The sequence below is a fragment of the Monodelphis domestica genome, chromosome 2, assembly GCF_027887165.1.
Source record: "Monodelphis domestica isolate mMonDom1 chromosome 2, mMonDom1.pri, whole genome shotgun sequence".
NCBI classification, from domain to species: domain Eukaryota; kingdom Metazoa; phylum Chordata; class Mammalia; order Didelphimorphia; family Didelphidae; genus Monodelphis; species Monodelphis domestica.
In genome coordinates this window covers 344,646,213-344,655,906 of record NC_077228.1, presented here as the reverse complement: position 1 = coordinate 344,655,906, position 9,694 = coordinate 344,646,213, and the positions used below count along the sequence as shown (strand labels likewise).

The 9,694-nt window shown below is 36.0% G+C and overlaps 1 long non-coding RNA gene across 1 annotated transcript; it reads left to right on the top strand.

Annotated features, from left to right (window-relative positions):
• Window positions 1-4,387: 4,387 nt before the first annotated feature.
• On the top strand, window positions 4,388-9,478 carry LOC103098683 (uncharacterized). The gene is made up of 3 exons (XR_462728.2): window positions 4,388-4,474; window positions 5,037-5,165; window positions 9,214-9,478. It is a non-coding gene; the product is annotated as an uncharacterized LOC103098683 (long non-coding RNA).
• Window positions 9,479-9,694: the final 216 nt, after the last annotated feature.

Below are 9,694 nucleotides of genomic sequence, written 5' to 3'. Positions count from 1 at the left end.
ACTCAACTCTTTGCAAACTGGCTTCTGGCTTCATCACTCAACTGAAGCTGCTGTCTAAAAACTGCCAAATCCATTGATCTTTATTCATCCTTCATCTTCCTTAAACTGTACAGGCTTTGATACTATTGACTTCATTGTCCTCCTAGACACGCTTTCCTTTCTGAGTTTCCTAAAACTGCTCTCTTAGTTCTTCTCCCACCTATCTGATTGCTTCTTCTCAGTCTCTTTTGCTGGACAATCATCCAATTCACATTTCCTAACCCTGGGTAGAACTGAGGTCTATTCTAGACTCCCCTATTTTTTCTCTGTACTCTCTTGGTAATCGCATCTCTATCTGGATGACTTCTAGACCCATATATTCAACCCTAGTCTCCCACTTGAGTCACAGTCCCACATAATCAACTGCAAGTTAGATATCTCAAACTGGATATCAAGTTATTGTTATTAAGTCATTTTTCAATTATGTCTGATGCTTTGTGGCCACTTTTGGGATTTTCTTGGCAAACCTTCTGGAGTGGTTTGTCATTTCCTTCTCTAGCTCATTTTACAGATGAGGCAAACAAGCTTAAGTGACTTGTCAGTTAGTAATTGTCTAAGGCCAGCATTGAGCTCAGGAAAAAAAAAAAACTCAGTAGGAAACTCAAATATAAAATACCCCAAATAGAACTCTTATCTTCCCCCCTCTAAACCCACACCTCTCCTGAACCTTTCTTTTTCTGTTATCTGTCACCCTCAGAATCTTATGTCATCCTTAAGGTTCCACTCTCAGTCATCTTATATATCCAAGCATTTGCCAAGTTCTCTTGTTTTATATCCAAAAAAAATCTCTTACATCAGTCTCCTGATTTCCACATTCTTCAACCACTCTATTACATGTCTTCTTCACCTTTTATCTGGACTATTGTAATGGCCTTCTGATTGTTAAGTCTGCCTCACATATCTCCTCATTCCAATCCATCTTTGACACACCTGCCAAACTGATTTTCCCAATGGTCAAGCAGAACTATATTGCCTTCACTCCCAATACTAAATAAACTCCAGTCACTCTCTAATGATTCCAGAAGCAAATATAAACTTTTTGTTTGGCATTTAGAACCTTTTGCAACCTGGACCTTACCTACTTCTCCAGACTTATGATGGATTCCTCCCTTTCCTGTGCTTTATCAAATGAAATAATATTTGTAAAGCACATAATACAGTGTCTGGTAAAGAGTAGGTACCCAATAAATGCTTGTCCCTGCCCCCTCTTCTTTAAATGAACTAGCCAAACTAGCCCTTTTGTGGTTTTGTCATTTTCATTCAAAAGCACAACTAATATATCCAGACCTGAAACAGAAATTGAGGCAGAATATCATCCAATAAGCAGAATCAGGTAAAGAAAAAGAGATGAATTTATATTTCAAATTTGCTACTGAGTCGAAATCAGAAACAATTTATAGTGGCTTATTATTTTGACATTGTGGGTGGTGAATATTTACACAAAGGAAAAATATGACTCATGCTGAAAAGTTATTATGTTCTCTGAGTGCTATGATCTGTTATTTGATTGTTTTATTGTGTACCTTTCAAAAAACTACATTAAAAAAAGAAATTCACCTGCATGGCCAGCTACCTTGAGTATATTAACTGACTAACTTTAAACAAATAATGTTTTTTTACAAGTCTGCTCTATCCTTCAGGGTATACAATAGATTAAAAAAAAATAATGAGTACATTAAAGAGAGAGCAATATAATTCAATGTTAATAATATTTGGGGGAGATAAAAGAGTTGGAGCTATTTATAAATAATTTAAATAGTTTATTCTAGCTTTAGTGATCATTTATATGTTTTTAAATCTCTATAAAATATGAGTACAATAATTTATAAATAAATATTTATCTTAAGCCATGCTTTAAAATCTTTTGTTGTTAAGAATTCAAAAAAATCTTTAGAGTTCATTGTTTTAGACAACTTAATATCTCTGTGAGATTTGGAAAATACGTTGAGATAGTAGAAGCATATCTCTATTAGCATAAAGGAAGCATCTTCATAAGGATGGTTAACACTCATGGAAGAGTGGCAGTGAATCCCCTGAAGAACAATGAAATATGAATGGCAAATAGTTGCCTAAGTGGTACTCCCTAACAGGAAGTGATCCATAGATCAGGTGGAAGTGACAACTATAGTCCAGCATAGCCTGAATAGAAGATACCTAGAACAATAATTTCAGAGATCTCATAGGGGAATTAGCTTGCTATAGCCATGCCTAGCTATTGACACTAAAAGATTCTTCTTTTGTTTTTTATTGTAGAAAATAATTTATTACTATAACATCTTTTTCATGACAATCCTTCAAGAAAGATACAGCATTTGTGATGGGGGTTAGAGTTATTCTGTACCTGAAGAACCAGTGACACTGTGAATAACTAGATCCTGCCTATAGATTGAAGAGATGATGATCAACTAAAGGTGAAAATATTGTAAGTTGGCCAATAGACACTTTTGGGAAGGAGACAGAGAGGCAAAAAGCAAGAGAGCATCATCACAGAGAAAGTCTTCTTCTAGACCTTTAGCTATTTTTTCTGTGATAAGACTTGGATAGTAAAGTTTTGTCTCTGAAGCAGAATCACAAGAAAAGAGTAGAGGCAGGAGAGGCAATAGCAAAATTATTCTCCAATTTGTTTTTAGCCTAAGGCAAAAAAAACTGGATCCAGCTTAGTTACATCTTTTGAGAATTAAATAATAGATTATTAATAAGATAAATCATTAGATTTCTTCTTCATTGGTTCAAGCCTCTATTCAGGTAGGGTATGAAGATATAACCTCATTTCCCACTCAGTGTTCCAGACAATGTTTGTTTTCCATCTCTCCATGTTGTTGGTATACCAACACCAAAGCTATTCTTCCTTCTTGCAGGCCCATTCACAATTAAGTGCTTTACAAATTAAATACAGTTGAGATCCATATTGTTTTTATACAAATAAAAACATCAATTAAATAAGCCAGAAACAGTATATAGAGAAGGGTCAAACCAATGCAGAGTTCAATAAGTCCTATCCTTGGGGGGTCAAACTGTTCTATTGTCCAAAAAGGCGAAAGAGAGTCATAATAGTATTCTCTGTGGTAGTTCAATGACAGTCATTATGTTTTGCTTCTAACCCTGCTCGATACTCTATTCTCTATCCCCATTGGAATCATGCGAGTCTACTTGGCCTCATCTTGGCCTTCTACAACCATGTACAAACTCTGTGTCTCTAAGAATAGGAAGAATACATTACTTTTCCATGACTATAACTCACAGGAAGTTTCAGTTGACCTTTGAAAAAATTTCTTTTAGCGACAGAAATCCACCTTCCAAAGTGCCTTACAAACTGCTTTTTTGCTATTTCTATTACAGAATATTCATGGATTGAGCATCCATTTACTTGAAATGCAAGAAAGAAAAGAATAACATATCACTTTTCATTGAGTTGGGGCATGAGTTGAATGAAAGACATCCAATAGATATACTGATGTTAACTATATTCCTGTAAGAATGAGATGAACACTGGCACCCACTGGAGATGCAGAGATGAAGGATAGAGGCAGAAGCATAGACTAAAGAGCTTCATTCTCCCAAATGCCCCTTATTGGGAGGAGGATATAATTACCATGATGAATTTGAGATTGCTAGCACCTGGCCCTCTGGGTCCATATCCCTCCCATGCACCATGATTAGACAGTATTATTATCCCCATTTTAATGATGAAGAAGCTAAAACTTAATAATTTTCAATGTCTTATAAGGGTTATATAACTTGTTAGCATTATACTGAGATTTGGATCCACATTTCTCCTGATGCCTCCTTTATCATTTTGGCTATTATACCATGCTGCTGCTTCTAGCAAATAAGAATGTACCAGACTGATCAGTATTTGCCAGGTTTGGGGGTAGGGTCTCAGACCAAGAGAAATGATATAACCATAAAAGATGACTATGTAAAAATATTCTCAAGGTTGTGCTGGAGTCAGATGAAACCATCTTGAGAGAGTTGATTATTAAATTTTCCATAGTCAACTCTCTCAAGCTGGTTTCATGTGAGCATTTACTTCTAAGAAAATGGAAAATGCTAAATTTTGGGTCTTGGTTTATTTTGCTGATTTTCTAGAATAAGAAAGTTACAGGGAAATTGTTAATAATGTAGACTAAACATGTTCATCCTTTTTATTATCAAAGAGGACCAATGATATTCTGAGGCAATGTCTTGATTTGTTTCTGAATAGTATTTAAGTGAGACAAAGCTGCACAAAGTCATCAGCCTTACTGTCCAATAGTAAAACAAATGTCAAGACAACTGGTGATGGTTTGTGATGCAATGGATGACTTTGGCTTCTTTGATGTCTAAACAAACTCTGTAAGTGCTGCATAATGCCTGCTTCAGTCACGATCATAGTAGTTGGAACAAAGTGTTTGAATCTGCCCATTCTGCCAGGGGAAATTTTCACATGCCTAAGGTAAATAACTTTCTAACTCAGTGATCAGTGTGAAGTCTTTCAGTTACACTCAATTTGGTTTATCTGGCTTTATTGCACCTGCTGCAGCTTCTTGAAGTCATAGGCAAGAAGTAGATGAAAGGTAGATACCAAAAGTGGATGAACTCTTCTTAAAAGGGCTCAGCAATCCCTCATAGCATTGGTATTCTTCTTCCCTGAACACCTCATGCACCCCAAACTAAACAAAAGTATATTGTGTCTACATTTTTTTCCTGGAGAGCTAGTCAAAAAACATGGACTAGTGAACTCTTGAATATTCTGCAATGTAAACATGTTTCTGTCTTCAAAGCTATGGTTATTTTAGGTTGTACACTTAATCTGACACAGTGACTTATTAGTTTGATTATTCCTCTTGTTAAATTTACTCTCATATGTTTCCTAGTTGAGCCTTAGAAACTCACTTTAGTTTTGTTCTATTTAAATCTTTGTAACTTATTTTCCTTATCTCTTTTAATCAGATCAATTTCTACTTTGACTTTTTCTGGTATCATGATTGCTACTCCTGTTTTTTTTTTTACTTTAGATGATGCATAATAAATTCTGCTCCAGTCTTTTACTTTGAATCAGTATGTGTCACCTTGCCTCAAATGTAAACAACATATAGTAGGAGTGTGGTTTTTAATCAGCTCTGCTGTCTACTTACATTTTATGGGTGAGTTCATCCCATTCACATTCAGCATTATGATTACTAACTATGTATTTACCTCCATCATAATAACCCCTTTAGATTCTACTCTATTCCCTTTCACTCTGTTCTTTCTCACCAACATTTTTGTTTTTGTCACCCCCCAGTTCCCTCTCCTTTAAATTATCCCCCCTTCCCTTGTTTTATTCTCCTTCTACTCTGTAGGGTGATAGAATTTTATACTGTAATGGCTAAAATTAAGGATTTGATTAAAATATATGAAAATTATAAATCTTTTATATATAAAAGAGGTGGAAAGAGTGAAAGTAGAAAAATACAAAAAGGTAGAGAAGACATTAACCTACTCAGCCAAGACTTGTTGACCTTCAACCAGAATTAAACTCTCTCCAGAAGACAAGAAAGGAAAGCCAGCTATCCATTCACCCAAGTTTCCTCCAAGAGGCAGGCCAAGATGATGACTTAAATTGAAGGTGACTCCTGAGGCCAACTTTCTTTTCTGAGTAGACCTCCTTCCTTAAGCTGACTTCCTTCTTGAAGTCCAACTCCTCCTTGAAGCTGACTTCCTTTGTAGAGTCTACTTCCTCTATCCTCAGAAATTCAGGGCCTTTTATAGTGGCTTCTTGTCTCCTCCTCTCTTCACAGGGACCAATCACAGCTTCCAAATTGTCTAGCACTGCCTAGGGAGTAGTGTTGGTGGGAACCAGTTTGCACCTTCTGGAGGGGTGAATACTCATCAAAAGATCACAGTTTCTGAGGGTGTGAACTCTTACATGTTTCCAACTGTTGAGTTAGAAAAAGGGTGGCCTCTCCAAGTATTTTGCTAGCTTCTCAACTAGCACTAAGTAGGGTGTGAATTCACTAAGCAGTTTTTGAGCTCTTCCACATAGTTCAAGCTTGTGTTGATTCAGTCAAAAGGTAGACAAAGGAGAGTTAATCCTGTTGTCACAATCTAGTGAGGTACTTAAGTTAGTGTTAACTCAGGATAGACAATAGAGTAAAGAATTATCTTTCACAATACCCCACTGAGTATATTTGTTTTTCCCTCTCTAAGCCAGTTACAATGAGAGTAAAGTTTAAGCATTGCCCATCACCACCCTTATCTTCCCCTTTTAAAATGATTTTTCACACCTCTTTATGTTATATAATTGATTCCATTTTATTTCTCCCTTCCCTTTTCTCTCAGTGCAATTCTCTCTTTCAGCCCTTGATTGATTTTTACACATCATTCATATATATATATATATATATATATATATATATATATATATATATCATATCATACTTACATATTATACCATATCATCACATTTACATATACACAATATCATCATATATTGTTATATACATCATATCATTATAATCAGCTTAATGATTATTTACTCCTTCTGAGTAAATTCCTTCTATCTTCTCTAATACTAAGAGTAATTTTTGAGAAATACAAAAATCCTCTTTCCATGTAGACATACAAACATTTTGACCTTAATGAATCCCTTAAATTTTCTTCCTTATTTACCTTTCTGGGATTCTCTTGTGTCTTCTTTTTGGATTTCAAATTCTTTGTTTAGGTCTGGCTTATAGGAATGCTTAGAAATATATCTTATTGAATGTCCATTTTTCCCCCTGAAAGAATATACTCAGTTTTACTGGAGAGGTGACTCTGGGTTGTAAACACAAATCTTTTGCCTTCCTGAATATCATAGTCCATGCCTTTTGAATCTTTAATGTAGAAGTTGCTAGGTCTTATGTGATCCTGATTGTAGCTCTATGGTATTTGAATGGTTTCTTTCTGGCTGCTTGAAGTATTTTCTCCTTGAATTGGTGGCTCTTGAATTTAGCTATTACTTTCCTGGAAGTTGTCATCTAAGAATTTTTTTTCTGAAGTTGATCTGTGAATTCTTTCCATTTCCATTTTATTTTCATTTTTGCAGATCTCTGGGCAGTTATCTTTGATTATTTCTTGTAATATGATGTGCAAGGTTTTTTTCTTGATCATAACTTTCAGATAGTCCGATAATTCTCAAATTGTTTCTCCTAGATCTATTTTCTAGGTCAGTTGTTTCAATAAATATTTCATGTTTTATTGTTGGTTTTTTTTTTTCATTCCTTTGATTCTGCTTTATTGTTTCTTAATTTCTCATGAAACCATTAGTTTCTAGATGGTCATTTCTTATTTTGAAGGACTGATTTTCCTGTCAGGTTTTGGTTCTCCCTTTTCAATTGACCTATTTCTTATATCACTTTCATTTGTCTTCCCCACTTTCCCTCCACCTCTCTTAATTGGTTTTTGAAGTCATTTTTTAGTTCTTCCAGAGTCTGTGTCCAATTCATATTTTCCTTTCAGACTGTGCAAGTGTTTCCTTTGCTTTCACTGTCCCCTTCTGTGTCTGGACCTTGCTATTTTTCTCCATAAAAATTCTTTAGATTTAGATGCTTTTTTTTGGTTTGATCATTTTTCCTATCTAATTATAGGTAGTCTCTGTTTTCTGGGAAGTTGGAGTAACCTCTAAAACTTCAGTCCTTCCTTGATGTTATTCTTGGCTTATTTTCCCAGTTGTTATTAGTTTAACAGATGGTCTGAGGGCTTAGAGCTCTAAAAGCCCCCTTCTCCTGCTGATTCAATTGACCCTTGAGATGCTGATAGCTTAAAGATTTTCCTCAGGCTTGGGTGTAAACTTTTGATCTCACTCTGAACTTAATCAGGTCAGGGGCTGATCAAATTCTAGCCCCAGGCTTAGGCTCAAGATTTTGGTCTCACTGTGTTCTTGATCCAATCAGGCACACCTTTGGTTGCCCTTTTCTGGAGCTCTACCCTTAGTTTGGGGCAAGAAGATCTGGGGGGGGGGGGGCTCTCCCTGTGAATTTTGTCCTCACCCCAAACTGTGGATCATGTCCTCATCCCAAGCCCAGATTGTGATTCCTTGCTTTGCTCTGGGCCCACAAAAACCAACCCCCTTTAGCCCAGATTGCCTTGGGCTGGAATTCCTCACTTCTCCACAGTTTTGAAATTTCAAGGGCTATGGGTTGGCTTGTACCACTATTTGCCCAAGCAAGATCTCAGTGTCTGAATATTAGTTTGAACTTAAGTTTGGAAGCTGTGACAGCAGATATGGGGTGCGATTTGCTCTTGGCTTACTCTTCACTCCTTGTTACATCCTCTTGCTGGCTCTTCTCTCCTCTCACCCCAATGCTCAAGATGTTGTCTATCTACCTTTGGGTTTTTTTCTTGAAAGTTGTTTCACTCTGTCTCCTTGTTGATTCTTTCCTTCCTGTATTCATTTTGTGGTGATATTTTAATCTTGGTCAGAGAAGATTCTTGTGGTGACACAGAGCTTCTGCTCTAGTTACTCCTCCATCTTGGCTTCACCCCAGGAAACATAACTTATTTTTAAGATTATATAATACCCATTTTATCCAAAAATATTGTAGGAGTGCTTGGCTCAAAAAAGAGGAAGATTTTGACCTGACATTGATTTTCTTTTCCTGAACCTTTATCTCTCTAAAATTTATTCCTACTCTACTGGTGTGGCCCTTGTGAGGTACTATGGCTTGACATCAGAAGCCTGAACTACTTCAGAAAAGCACTTGAGCCTCATATGGAACCAACTGTCCTCAAACTTCATCAGATCAACAGATACTTGGAGCTACAGTGAACTAGTCATTTGAATCTAAAACAAAGGCAGTTCTTTTGTTCAACTGGATTTGTTGTCCCTCTTCCTAAAGTATGGGCTTCATCTTTTGTCCAAAAGAGTGATTGTGGGTTCTATTGATCACTTTGCTTTATGCAGATCAATGGAGATTACAGAAAGTATCTGAATTCACAAGCCCTTAAGAACCATATATTATGATTTGCCTGAGAATTACTGATTGCTTGTCACAGATTATTGCTTGTTCTAGATATCATAATCTGGAAAAGACCCTGGCAAAATGTATCATCCATCGAGAAGGAGACCTTAAACCAATATCATACAAATATTGAGTAGAGAAACTTGAACTATTTTGACTAGAGAAGAAAAAGCTTAAGGGGAGTATGATGGTTGTTTTCAAATTTTTGTAGGGCCTCATTTGGAAGAGGAATTAAACCTGATCTATTTGGACCTGGAGGACGGAACTGGGGACTGTCAATGAATAGTAGATAGATTTTTGACTCCAAATAAGTGGAAAGGAAAAGCTTCATAACAATTCAAGCTATTAAAGAAATGGAGTAGTCTGTCTATCTGGGTGCCAGCTTCCTCATATCTGAGGCCTAAAAGGTAATCAAAATGTAGAGGATTGTTTGGAGAATACTTATAGGATTCACAAATTGAATAGGAATTGGACTAAGTCAGATCTAAATAAAATACCTTGCCATTTCAGGATTCTTTGATTTAATGAGTAGATATTGATTTAACTGCTGCCTAAGAATCCCTATGCAGGACTTAAATTGAGAAGTAGAACTTAACTTCTTGGCTTTGTCTTTGAAATAAAAATTTCCTAAAATTTATATTTTTCTTTTTAAAAGTTTGATGCCTCTTATTATTTATATAGTTACTTTTTAA